Source organism: Calliphora vicina, chromosome 5, assembly GCF_958450345.1.
Source record: "Calliphora vicina chromosome 5, idCalVici1.1, whole genome shotgun sequence".
NCBI classification, from domain to species: domain Eukaryota; kingdom Metazoa; phylum Arthropoda; class Insecta; order Diptera; family Calliphoridae; genus Calliphora; species Calliphora vicina.
In genome coordinates, this window is record NC_088784.1 from 70,995,638 (window position 1) to 71,010,240 (window position 14,603).

Here is a 14,603-nt window from a genome sequence, read left to right on the forward strand (position 1 = left end):
CTCCTCCACAGGTTGTTAATAGCCTAAAATTAGAAATAAGTACCCGAACAGTTAGTCGCAGGGCAAATGAGGCTGGTCTTTCTTGCTATCGTCCTGTGAAAAAACCACTCATTTCTAAAAAGAACCGTTCTGCTCGTCTACAATTTGCCAGGGATCATTTAAACTGGACGATACAGAAATGGAATACTGTCCTCTTTTCCGACGAATCCAAATACAATTTAAGAGGCAGTGATGAGAGAACATTTGTAAGACGATCAAAGTGAAAAAGATTAGATCCAAAGTACACAAATAAGACTGTAAAGTTTGGCGGTGGCAATATTATGGTATGAGGATGTTTTTCAGGGCAAGGTATGGGCCCAATTCATATTATAAAATATACCATGACAGGTATAGGATACAGAACCATATGAAACGATGTTATGTATCCATACGCTGAGGAAAATATGCCCCTAGTTTGGAGATTCCAACACGACAACGACCCGAAACACACCTCTAGGGTTGTAACCAAGTGGTTACAATCCAACGAGGTACGTGCTTTGAAGTGGCCTTCCCAATCGCCAGATCTCAATCCCATAGAAAATCTATGGGAAATTGTAGATCGTAAAATAAGGATCCAAAATTACACCAGGAAGGAAGATTTATCGGAGGCGGTTATAAGGGAATGGCAAAATATTTAAAAGGAGACCATTGACTCTTTAATTGGTTCAATGCATCGTCGATGTGTAGCAGTTATAAAAAATAAGGGATACCTAACAAAATATTGAGTTATTGCTAAGTTTATACCATATTTGTTAAAATAATACCTAAGTTTCCATTGTTTTGTCAATGTCGTAATAAAGAAATCTTTTAATTTTCTTTTCTCATTTTTAGAATTTAATTAATTATATCCTTTGTTTTTTGTTAAATTAAGTTAATAAAAGTATACAAAGGGTATAAAAACTAAAATTTCCGAATTTAAACTAAAATATCTTTTAAACTATAAGATGGAACTTTGTGATATGAACAGGATTTTCTTTACTTTCCCACTTGCTTTATAACAAAGTTTCATTCACTGAAATCTGTTCATATCTGTACAAGTTATAAGCTGTACAAAGTTTTCCTAACCAGAAGTGGTTGAGTTTGACACCCTTTATCTTATCTTGTATTCTAACAGGGTGATCTCAATTTATACATCTTTATGCAAACGGACCAGTAGCTTAGCCGATTCATATTTATTACCACATTTTTTCGATCGACTCCACTGTCCGTTGTAGCTTCATTTAAAGCATCTTATGATGATCATTTATTTATTTTTGGCAGATCATCATCATGCCACCAACAACAAACCAATGCGATCGAAAAATTTTATATGAAAAAGTGTGTACAACATGACACAATTTTCACTCCAATAAAATCCCATGAGCCAGTGGACAACATAGGAAAAATGAAAAGTGCCTGCTAAACAGTTGGACAAGGGGACTCATCATAAAAACTAAACACGATTGCATAGCATCAGCTCTTTTTGGGGCAAAATGTTTGTTGTTGTTGATGTTGTTGGCAAATTAAAGATCGTCTTGTAGTACATTTTATTACAGACTCACTTTTGCGCTTAACCAGAGGTAGAGAGGAAGAAGCTAAGGAGGAAGAAGACGCCACAGAAGAAGCGACATTTGTGGCATAATAAGTTGTTGGCTGTTGACTGTCTTCTGTTTTATTTTAGCTGTTTTTGGTGTTGGAGTTTTTTTTTATTATTAACCAGATACAAATGAATACCAACTGAAGAAAATTGTATTCGTAGCCGTACTAAATAATAATTTTTTTTTTACTTTTAAACATTTAGTTTTTGGTGTTTTTTTTTGTTTTAGAAAGGAGGAAGTTAATTTTATTTTTCTGTTTTTCTGGACAAACATAAATTGTGTTCCATGTAACTAACAAAAAACAGCCATTGTCTGTGTTGGCAATTTAATTTTGCAAATTAAATGTTTACTAAAAGAAGGTTTATTAAAATTATAAAATAAAAATACATTTTAAATAAGGTTTAGAGTTAGTTAGCTATTACAACATTCATTTTGAACGAGGGTTGTGTGCTAAAGCCGCTCTAGTTATACTTTGCTCCCGGGAATCATATTAATACTATAGTTATCGATCGAGAGCTAAAGTATTTATCTCAACCGATTGATTTATCTCTTGGAAATTACATCAACAAGTTATTAGTCGATCGAACTATTGATCTTGTCGGGCTGGTCACCAGCCTCTCTTACACAACTAACCGTTACACAGTTGGCTCGATCCGAAAATAGTGGTAGATAGTAGAAATAATCCTACAGGATGACATAAGCTTTTGATCGTTTATGTTTCCGATTCTGTTGCCATGCTAAATTCTTTAATTTAAAACCTATTGAGACAATGTAAGCAATAAATATGTCTCGATTAGCTATTATAAATATTCTTATCCTGAGCCGTTATCTCACTGCAACCAGACCTATTGAATTGCTTTTATTTCTGTTGCCACATTTTCAATTTCTCATTGAATACTGTTGAACAATTAAAACCAAAACGTTTCGTGTTGATTTTAAACATTTCATTTAACAATTTTAACTAAACAAAAGCCGTAAAAAAAATTATTTAGGTTTTGTTTGCATATTGTAAATTAAATTAACAACCTTGTTGTTTTGTATTCTTTCGCATTTGTATGTTAAAGGTATTGAAATTGAAGTGAAATGAAATGAAGAAACTTTCAACAACAACCGCAATAAGAACGAATGAATATATGTAAATATAAGTACGATAAGTCTGTTTTTATCGACCCATTTACAAAATGTTTCCAATTGTTAAAATGTTGTAAAAAGAAACAGTTGTTAAATACAATACAAAACAAAAAAAAAACACAAAGGGGTGTGTGGGTGCTGCTCTATTTTTATGGATCGTAACTGCCTCCATATCGATATTGTTTTAATTATTTATTACGATTTTCTTAGCCTAATTTGGGAACTCAATTATTCGGATTGCAAAATTTTATACGATTCTATCTCATCCTTTTATCATTTTAACACCAACATTTCCCGGGACTATTAATTGGGGGCTATTGCAACCAATATATGTATAAGGATTTAGAATATATATATATACTTTAAACGGCTGCAAATGAATACTGAATATAGTGCTATGCTTCCAAGAATTTCCGATACTGGAATTGCTGACTTTTCCAAAGTTGTTCAAATTTGTTTTAAAATGATTACACAGGTTAACAGCTTAAAAAGGCTTGACTAACCACTATATAGATTTGATGCATCATGGCTACCTAAGTACAAAAATGGTAAATTTTTTCAATTCTATGGATAGATTTTTTAAAAAAAGTTTAAATTTTGGTAGACATTTCTCCACATAATTAATGATAACTAAAAAAGGGTTAAACCCATGTTATTAAAATAAACTTAGAAAAGTTGAGATTTTCATAACCTTTAATCTGCTTATATATTGTGTTTTAATAGGCTCAGTAGTTTCGGAGTTATAATAATTAATTGAACAAAAAATATATTTTTTACGTGAAAATTGCAAATTTTTTTGTTTTAAAAAAATCATGAAAAATCGAAAACGAAAGAAATTGTTCAGATTTATTACTTTATCATAAAGCCACATGTAATAGGAATAAAATGAGATATCAATAATAAAAATCGATTTATTATTTTCGAATTTATTCACAATTAAGTAAATTCGCTCATTTTCACAAAATTTTAGTTTTTTTTTGTTTGATATACATAAAATTGAGTAGTTGAAGTTCTTCTTTTGAATGATTGAATGATTGAATTTTGAAAACATTTTCCCCATGCTATGTACAAATTTTTGCATTATATTGCGTTTTAATCGGTTCAGTAGTTTCGGAGTTATAATAATAAATTGAAGCAAAAATATATTTTTTAAGTGAAAATAGCAATTTTTTTATTTTAAAAAAATCATAAAAAATCAAAAACGGCACAAATTGTTCAAATTTATTGCTTTGTGCAAAGCCACATGTAATAGGAACAAAATAAGATATTGATCATAAAAATCGATTTATTCTTTTCGAATTTATTCACAATAAAGTGAATTCGCTCATTTTCACAAAATCTTAGTTTTTTTTGTTTGATATACATAAAATTGAGTAGTTAATGTTCTTCTATTGAATGATTGAATTTTGAAAACATTTTCCCCATGCTATCTACAAATTGTTGCATATACAGTGGTTGACAAAACAATGGAAACTTTTCCAAATATTTCATTAGTGGCCTAAAATCTGAAATAATTTTTTTAACAATTCTATAGTATTTTATTTGTATACTTGTATTAACTTAATTTAACAAAAAGCAAAGGACATAATTAATTAAATTCTAAAAATAAGAAAACAGAATTAAAAGATTTCTTTATTACGGCATTGACAGAACAATGGAAACTTGGGTATTATTTTAACAAATATGGTCTAAACTTTGCAATAACTCAATATTTTGTTGGCTATCCCTTATTTTTTATAACTGCTACACATCGACGATGCATTGAACCAATTAAAGAGTCAATGGTCTCCTTTGAAATATTTTGCCATTCCCTTATAACCGCCTCCGATAAATCTTCCTTCCTGGTGGAATTTTGGGTCCTTATTTTACGATCTACAATTTCTCATCGATTTTCTATGGGATTGAGATCTGGCGATTGGGCAGGCCACTTCAAAACACGTAACTCGTTGGATTGTAACCACTCGGTTACAACCCTAGAGGTGTGTTTCGGGTCGTTGTCGTGTTGGAATCTCCAAACTAGGGGCATATTTTTCTCAGCGTATCTGTATCCTATACCTGTCATGGTATCTCTTATAATATGAATTGGGCCCATACCTTGCCCTGAAAAACATCTCCATACCATAATATTGCTACCGCCAAACTATACAGTCTTATTTGTGTACTTTGGGTCTAATCTTTTTCCCTCTGGTCGTCTTACAAATGTTCTCCCATCACTGCCTCTTAAATTGTATTTGGATTCGTCGGAAAAGAGGACAGTATTCCATTTCTGTATCGACCAGTTTAAATGATCCCTGGCAAATTGTAGAAATGAGTGATTTTTTCACAGGACGATAGCAAGAAAGACCAGCCTCATTTGCCCTGCGACTAACTGTTCGGGTACTTATTTCTAATTTTAGGCTATTAACAACCTCTCGAGGAGTTATTTTTGGGAATTTCTTGAACTCTCTCGCTATTAAATTATCTTGTCTAGGAGTAGTCTTACGAGGTCTTCCACCTAAATGTTGAGTTTTTACAGAACCAGTCTCACGAAATTTCTTTATAATTTTTGAAACTGCTGATTTATTTATTGAATATTTGTCACAGATACTTTTTTGTTTTAAACCAGCTTTAAAATCGTTATTTATTTTAGTTTTTAAGTCTCTTCACAAATCTTAACTTTAGACATTTTCGTCATCTTTGAAAAAAACCAATTATGCGAAAAACTTTAAAAATAAAATAAAATAACTGTAAACAGGATGCTTTTTATATCGTTTTTTTAAATTTTATTTTAGTTTTACACTTCTTTCTTGCAGAAGTTTCCATTGTTTTGTCAGTAGCGAAATAGTGAATATATTTAATTTTGTTCCCTTTTTTCAGAATATAATTAATTATGTTGTTTGTTTTTCAGTTAATTTATATAAATAAAACTATGTATACAAGTAAAATATTAAAAAAAAAAAATTATTTTAAAAAATATTTTAAATTTTGGGCTACATATGGAATATTTGGAAAAGTTTCCATTGTTTTGTCAACCACTGTATATTGCGTTTCAATCGGCTCAGTAGTTTCAGAGTTATAATAACAAATTGAAGCAAAAAATATATTTTTTACGTGAAAATAGCTAATTTTTTTGTTTTAAAAAAATCATGAAAAATCGCACAAATTATTCAAATTTATTGCTTTATATAAAGCCACTTGTAATAGGAACAAAATGAGATATCGATCATATAAATCGAGGGATTCATTTCGAATTTATTCATAATTAAGTGAATTCGCTCATTTTCAGAAAATTATATGTGCTTACTTAATTTTTTTTCGATTTTGTTGCCCTGTGTTATTTACTGAATGACTTTATAGTCAAGTCCTAATTCTGATTGGTCACTGATTAGCCTGTTATGGCTATGAACTTTTAACTTCATGTGAGGTCTATTGGATTCTATATGACGATGTTAAGTAAGTCGACTATCTAAATAACTATCAAGGACTGGGGTATAATTATATTGAAGAGTGTGACATGTGGACGTATCAATTCTACTTTTAAAACCTTTCGCTCCAGTATCTTGTTGACTAGATACTAGGGTGATCTGTCCAGTTTTTATTACCCGGTTATAACCGGTTTTTTTGCTAATGTCGGTTTCGGTTTTTTTGAAAAGCTCACATTTCGAATATCGAAGGAACCGGGTATTTTTATTCCTCGAATAGCCGGTTTTTTCTAAAAGTGAGTTTTTATGAGTTTTAGTGTATTAAAATCTTTAAAGAATATTACAAATCCAAAAAAAAATAATAAAACAAATACTTCAACTATTTTAGAAGACTTTTTATATTTAGAAAATATAAGCCTGAAGACTTACTCAATGTCTTAAATTTCTATATGTCCTACAAATACTCCAAGTAAAAGAAAATGTTCAATATCTAGTTTTATAAAAAAAAATCAATATACTCCAAAGCATTTAAACTGTGTTTTATTTATTCCTAAGAGATTATTTTACCTTCACAAGGTCTTCAAATTTACTGATGTTAACCCTCTAACCGGCAAGGCTGCCTTTAGGCGGGGTATGTTAAATGTATGTAATGCTGCTTTATTTGCTTATATCTCCCGTTATAACGGTAAATATGTGTAAAGAGACAAACAATTTACTTATTGTGATAAATATGAACGTGCACTTGCTTTTTGTTTTTTTTTTATTCCAACGTATTTTTTTTTATTCAAATAATAACCTGGTATATTTTTTTACCTCAAAATAAAATTGGCCGGTTAGAGGGTTAACGATCTTCGGGTCAAATTTGACCCAAATAGAAAGTAGATTTTTTTTTAAAAAAATCCTATTGTAGTTGTTGACATTTGAAATTAAATTAAAGTCATAAAATATAAAAAATATCAACCACTAATTTTTAGAAAAAATGCAATTTTAATTTCAAAATGGGTAACATTTTACCCGAAGATCTTATGAAGGATAAGAAAAACAATAGTTCAGCAAGTATGATGGAAAGAGACAGATATATATTAGAGCTACCAAAGATGTATTATAGCGCTACCAAAGCTCTGAAAACATGTAACTTAATTGTACGTAAAAAAAACCTTAAGTCCAAACAAGTTTATAGATATTTTTTTAGTTGTTGACATTTAAAATGAAATAAAATTCATAAAATATCAACCACTAACTTTTAGAAAAAATTAAATATTAATTTCAAAATGGGTCAAATTTGAACCGAAGACCTTGTGAAGGATAAAAGAAGTAATCAAAATTGTTTTAATCACTATTATTTTAATAAATAAAACTTTTAATCTTCTTATTTCTAGGTGTTTTAATGTTTTTCGAAAAAACCGGTTATTATAAAAAACCGAAACCGACACCGGTTTATATTAAATTGCAATTTTTCGAAGAAACTGAAAACCGGTTTCTAAAAAATGTCGAAGAATCTATCACCCTAGTAGATACTATGTGTCTAAAAACTGGAATAAATTTCTGGTGATTTCTTTACGATTATATTCTCTTTGATAATTTGTTAATGAAGGAACAGGAAATATAGGGAGCTTCAAAAATCTTCTAAAATATAAAAAATCCCGGTATGTTTTTTTCACAAATCCCAGGATTCGGGATTTGCTAATTCCGAAAAATCCAAGGATTTTCGGGATCGGATACCTACATGCAATTTTGCATGCAATATATGAAAAAACCTACAAATTTTTCAAAGGGTCAATGTTTGTGGAACTTATAAGGATTAAATAAAGACTTTTTGTATAACTATTTGATATTAAAGGAAACCTTTGGACTTGAAAATTGATATTTTAGTAAAATTAAATAATTTTATAAATTTTAGAGACGTCATTTTTCTTAAAAACTAAACAAATTATAATATGGTGATTTTCTATGAAGAAAAATATAAAATTTTAATTAATGTAAAATTTTGACGGTTAAATTTATCATAACAATATTTGGAGTAATATAGACTCAATTGTCCTTAACTCAATACCATTAGAGTTTTTGACATTTTTTATTTTCAAATATTGAAATTCCTAAACCGGGGAAAATATGTTCCAAAAACTTAGTATTTTTAGAAAAGTAACTACTGTGAGGTTATTTAAATTGTGATAGTAAAAAAACTTTGTAAATATTTAAGAAATATATAGGATTATATAAACGGGGAGCTCTTTTGAGGATCGGTGCTTTGCCTTTTAGGTGTTGTGTCCGCTTAATTGAGTTAAATTTTAATTTAAACGCGTTTGCATAAAGTTCTCTTTTCGGATCATATAAAGATTGTATATAGTTCGGAAGAAAATATTTTTTTACCAAAGAAAAAATATATGGGCTTCTTTTGGGGAAAAAGCGTAAAACTACGAACCTATTTATATGTTCCAACATTTTATAGGGACAAGATAACTGTTACCAAGTTTCTTTTATTTTATTTAGAATTTTATCGCCAATATAGCTGGTATTTTAAAAATAAATTTCGACCTTAAAAAATCATAAAAAGATCTAGCAAAGTTAAAAAAAATAAATCAATAAACCTGAATATCTCTTCAACTAATAGAAAGAATCTACACTTGTAGCGTAGTTTTTGTAGATCTTCACAAGGACCATTTACATTCAAGCTCATTCGGGTCAGCTCATTCGGGTCATAAATGGATTTTTGGCGATTTTTTAATAAATTTGAGACCCGAGGTGACCAACTTTGCGGGGCTACGCACTGGCCGCCATTGGCCCAAGGAAGCTGAACAAACGTAGATCAACTCAGAAATCATACCTCAGCTCATACCATGTGAAATTTCGTAATAATATCTCCAATAGTTCCCAAGATACCGAATTATTTCCAAAAAAAAAGTTTTTAAACCACTGTGCAAAGCAACAGGTAATAGGAACAAAATGAGATACTGATCATAAATATCGATGGATTGTTTTCGAATTTATTCACAATTACGTGAATTCGTTCATTTCCACAAAATTTTACTTTTTTGTTTGATATACATAAAATTGAGTTTGCTATACATTTTCCCAATGCTATGTTTCACAAACATATATATTTCATTTTAATCGGCTCAATAGTTTCGGAGTTATAATAACAAATTTAAGCAAAAAATATATTTTTTGCGAGAAAATAGCAAATTTTTTTCTTTTAAAAAAATTAAGAAAAATCGAAAACGACAGAAATGGTTCAGATGTATTGCTTTATCGCAAAGCCACATGTAATATGAACACAATGAGATATCAATCATAAAAATCGATGGATTCTTTTCAAATTTATTCACATTTTTGGAAAATTGTATGCTTACAAGCGTATACTTTGAGTGTAAATTTTACATGTGTTTTGTTATTGTAACAAAAATGTTCACTCATCACTCTTTTCAGCATTGCGAATTACGTCTCATTCTTATTCCTACTACAGACGGTTCTACGGATAGGAAGGACGAGAATTTAATCGGCCAAGGACATCTACTCAGCAACCACTAAAACAATAACAACGTCTCTTTCCAGTAGTGTGATATTACACGATATAGGCTACCTGTTGACAGGTTGGGAGCCCGAAATTAGCAGCTCACCAAAATGATTTCTCAACAAAGTTGCACGAAAAACATTTCTCACAGAACTCTAATTTCCGTACTATAGCTGAAAATTTTCTATGATGAATTGTCTAACAATGATCTGGAAAAATGATGATTGATTAATATTACTCATACGCTGACATGGTTACGAAAAATACAACTGTAACTGAGAAAATAGTATTTGTTTTTCTAGGCACAATTGTCCCTAGAAAATGAACAAAGGGGGATGAAATGTTCCCCAATTATTATCTGTCGATCAGAAATGTTTGGTATTGAAAATAGGAAAAATTAGTCCAACCACCAAAAACTAAAACAAAATAACCGACAGACATTTAAAACCAATTAATGACACAGTCCAACAAATTAAGACTTTTTGATTGAAACGTAATAGCGACCCTATAATTCTGAAAGGGCATATTTAGCAGATCATTTTTGTAGAATAAACTTATAGTCCAGCTGGTCTGATTTTCTTTTACAGTGGGTAAAAGTTTTAACTTTTTGATCGAAGGCAGCATTATACTAAATTAAAACAAATTTTGTAAGTTTATGTCTGAGAGAATTCTTATTGTCAGAATTATATTGTGGAATTTTATAGGGATAATTTTTTGTAGAAGATCTTAATCCTCTAGCTCTTGGGTTTAGGGGTCAATTTGACCATTTTTTTTTCGAGAAAATCAAAAAAGTCCTTTCAAAAAGGAAATTTAAGGATTACAATATTTTACGAAAATTTTTGACGGAAAACCAAAGTTGTTAATAAAGCTCATTAAGATTAATTAGCAAAATTACACGACACCTCGAGTCTCACATTTTTTAAAAAATCTCTAAAAATCAAAAATCGCCCTATAAAAAGTTACACACATCCAAAATTAGAACATGTAAAATGGGCCGTATTTTTAACGTTTTTCCCCACAAAATCACATGTACATATTTTTTCTTTTGTAGAAGAAAATTTTCTTTCAGACTATATAGAATTTGTATATGATCCCAAAAGAGAACCTAATGCAAAAGCATGTAAAGTAAAATTTGGCTTACTTATAACACCCCCGAGACCTATCCAAACTTGGCCAATTTAAAAAAAAACTAGGTTTGAGTAAAAAATTTTAATAATACAAAGCACCGATCATTGAAAAAGCTCCATATTTGTATAACCCTATATGTGTCTTTAATACTTACAAAGTCTTTTTACTACCACACGGTAAATAACATTATAGTAGGCTCTTTTCCTAAAAAAAATCAGTTTTTGGAACACATTTTCCCCATTTTAGGAATTCCGGTATTTGAAAATAAAATATGTCAAAAATTATAATGCCATTGATTAAAGGACATTTAAGTCTATATTACTTTCAAAATTTTTAAATCTTTAAATTAATTCAAATTTTATATTTTTCTTCATGTAAAATCACCATATTATTATATTTTTAGTTTTTAAGGTAAATGACATCCCAAACGTTTAGAAATTTATTTCGTTTTACTAAAATATCAATCTTCAAGTTCTAATATTTTCACGAATATCAAATACTTAGTAAAATTAAATAAATTTAATTTTAATTATGGGAGAGATAAGATATAAATATTTGGGGTATTCACACGGTCTGCTAATAGTAATATTATCATAATGTCTTAATATATAATAATAGTTGTTGTTGTTGTGTTTTAAACAAAAAAAGTATAATTTTATGACAAAACCATAAACATAGTTCAAATAGTCTTATTAGTTTATAACTTTTTTTGTTTGAAACACAACAAAAATTTGATTATAATATATTAGGACATTATGACAATATGACCAAATAGTAGAGCGTGTGAATACCCCAATTATATATCAACGTGTATGAAATTATGTCTTGTTTTCAAAAGTGTACACAATTTTTAAGAATTAAAAAGCTGATAGAATACCTTTTTCAAAAATATGGGAATAAAAAAGCTAAGCTGATTTTTTTTTTAGAAAATTAAAATGCGATAAAAGTTTTGTTTATGAATAATTTTAGATGAAATTTTTTGAAAATTCAAAAGTGAAATTGTTAGTGAAATTGTTTTTGGCAATCCCACAATTCCCAAAAAAAAACATTTAAAAAATCTTAAAAATGAATTTTTTTAGATTTTTAACTCTGTTGACGGTACCGAGGCTATAAATTCCCATTGCAAAATATTTAGGAAAATATTTGGTCTTACAAAAGAGGTTTCAATTATTTGAAAGCAGCTATACGATTAGAGAAAATTTGGAATAAACTTGAAATTTTCATAAAAAATAGGTCTACTTTGGAAGGCTCTGGACCTCGCAGTAATACAAATTTTGAAATTATTAATAAATAAAATGTTACCTTTCAGAAAAAATAGAAACACATTATTTATTTTGTTTTTATTTTCTGTGTAACTTAACATTAATCTAGTTACTTTTTACGAAAAAAAAAATTCGCGAAAAAACTAGTTTTGATTTTTTTTTAATTTAAATGCACATAACTTTTGACTTAGTATCGATTTTGAAATATTGTTTTTCTAAATACTAATAAATTTGTTGTTAATTAAAAAATATATATTTGAAAAAAATCGGGAGAGATTTGGATGAAATTTTAATTTTCAAATGTGAATATCTCGTAAACTATAAGAGATGATTTTTATAGCTCTCTTCTTGTAGATTCTACTTATTTACAAATCTTTCAAAAAGGATCGAGAACAAAAATTTATCATCATTTTTAAGTTCTCCTACAGTTTTGGGAAATTTTAGTTATCAGTTCTCAGAAAGTTTCATGTCACTTACACAAGGGTTCTAATGTTTTCATGAGGCGCTACAGTGGGCCAATGTTCTCAACGATTATAAAAAACTAAAATAATTCGCTTTTCAAATAAATCAAATATTAATTCATATGCAATATACATACATGCATAAATTAAGGTGATTCTAATTAATACATATCATTAGATTTATCAATTATAATTACAATACCAACGACATACTTATGTAAAATTAAGCAAATTTGTTAAATTAAATTATATTGTGCTTCATTCACTATTAATTATTGTATAAAAATAATAATAGTAGAGAAATAATTTTGTATGATACGAGTATTAATAAATATAATTTATTACTTTTAGTTAAATTCATGATAATGTACTTAAAATAAATTATTTCACAAACTCATTTTATTTCTCTTTAAATATTGTTTTGCAGTGTATTTCTCACACAATAATTGCAAATATTACACAAATAAATAAAAATATAAAACAAAACAGTCATAAAAATTAATTGTTTTATTTAAATATACTTTTCTGCATACGTATGTACATTAAGGTGGCTCATATTTAGCATTTTTGATTATTTTTTGATATGTCGTAGTGGAAATTTTTGTTCTCATGCCAAAAGCTATCGAAAAATCGATGGCACAATATCGACAAATTTTTCTCCATACAAATCGGTCCACCCTAATATACACGTTTTAATTCTGGATGTTGATTTGGAAAAACCTTGATATACTTGAATGGAATGGAAAATGGAGTTCTTATTTCAGAATGCAGCTTCTTGGATACCGTTCATTTCAATTGACAATATTGACGGATTGGTGACGCACAGTGGTTTAGAAACTTTTTTTTTAAATAATTCTGTATCTCGGGAACTATTGGAGATATTATTATTAAATTTGACATGGTTTAAGCTGACGTGTTTTCGAGTTGATTTGCGTTGCTTTCTAGCGCTAACGGGGGTCTCAATTTTTGTTTAAAAAAATCGCCAAACTTCAATTTATGATCCGAATGAGTTGAAACATAAAATATAAATAGTCCTTGAGAAGATCTACAAAAAATACGCTGACAAGTTTGGGTTATCTCTATTAGTTGAAGAGATATTCAGGTTTATTGATTTATTTTTTTTAATTTTGCTCGAACTTTTTATAGTTTTTTAGATATGGCGGGCCTCGAAATTTATTTTTAAAATATCAGCTATTTTGGCGATAAAATTCTAAATAAAATAAAAACAACTTTTTAACAGTTATCTCTTCCCTATAAAAAGTAATACGCATCCAAAGTTGGAACTCGTAAAAAGGACCGCATTTTTTAAGTTTTTCCCCAAAAAAGCCCATATTTTTTTTCTTTTGTAGAAAAAAAATTTCTTCGGGACTATATATAATTTTTATATGATCCGGAAAGATAATTTAATGCAAAAGCGTGTAAAGAAAAACTTGGCTCACTTAAACGGACATACCACCAGCCCTATTCAAACTTGGGCAATTTAAAAAAAAAAAATCGGTTAGAGTAAAAAATTCTAAAAAGGCAAAGCACCGATCCACGAAAGAGCTCTATATTTGTATAACCCCATGCGTTTTTTAAATACGTACTATGTATTTTTACTATCACATGGTAAATAACGTCACAGTAGGCACTTTTCTAAAAAAAACTCAGTTTTTGGAACATATTTTCCCCGTTTTAGGAATTTCAGTATTTGAAAATAAAAATTTTCAAAAATTCTAATGCCATTGATTTAAGGACATTTTAGCTTATATTGGTTCCAAATTTTGTTATGTTATCTTTAATTGTTAAAATTTTACAATGGGGCAAAGTTTGTGGAACTTCTGAGGAGTAAATAAAGGCTTTTAATATAAGTATTTGATATTGTTGAAAACACTATAACTTGAGGATTGATATTTTAGTAAAATTAAATAATTTTATAAAATTTTGGGACTTCATTTACCTTAAAAACTAAAAAAAAAATCATATGGTGATTTTGTTAGTTTTTATTTTATTTAAAATTTTATCGACAATATAGCTGATATTTTAAAAATAAATTTCGACCCTCCGTAGGCCCGCCATATCTAAAAAACCATAAAAAGATCGAGCAAAATTAA